The 301-nt window shown below is 30.6% G+C and overlaps 1 protein-coding gene across 3 annotated transcripts in view; it reads right to left on the bottom strand.

The window, feature by feature from the left end:
• The window catches only part of Kif27 (kinesin family member 27), a 76,981-nt gene that overhangs the window by 27,878 nt on the left and 48,802 nt on the right, over positions 1–301 (bottom strand). The window lies entirely within an intron of this gene.

Here is a 301-nt window from a genome sequence, read left to right as displayed (position 1 = left end):
AGAAACAAAAATAAAAACAAAAACAATCTTTTTTTAAAAAATTACAAGTGTCTAAAATCAGAAAGCAGCTTTTTAATGTTTTCTTTTTCTAGCTCATCAAATAAACATATTTTAAGGAAATGCTTTCCTGCATACCTGTTTTCTTTTCTCTCCTGTGACATGGAACGAACTGTAAAGGGCTGGGTCACTTCTTCTATTATCTACTGTAATTAATTCTCATTTGATAATTTCTTGCTGATATTTTCCATGTTTTGAGGGATAGTTTCTACAACTTGACCCTGACAGTTTAAGCAAGTTACCT

This window comes from Arvicanthis niloticus, chromosome 8 (genome assembly GCF_011762505.2).
Source record: "Arvicanthis niloticus isolate mArvNil1 chromosome 8, mArvNil1.pat.X, whole genome shotgun sequence".
Lineage (NCBI taxonomy): Eukaryota > Metazoa > Chordata > Mammalia > Rodentia > Muridae > Arvicanthis > Arvicanthis niloticus.
The sequence above is the reverse complement of the archived record's forward strand: the minus strand, read 5'-3'. Positions and strand labels throughout refer to the sequence as shown.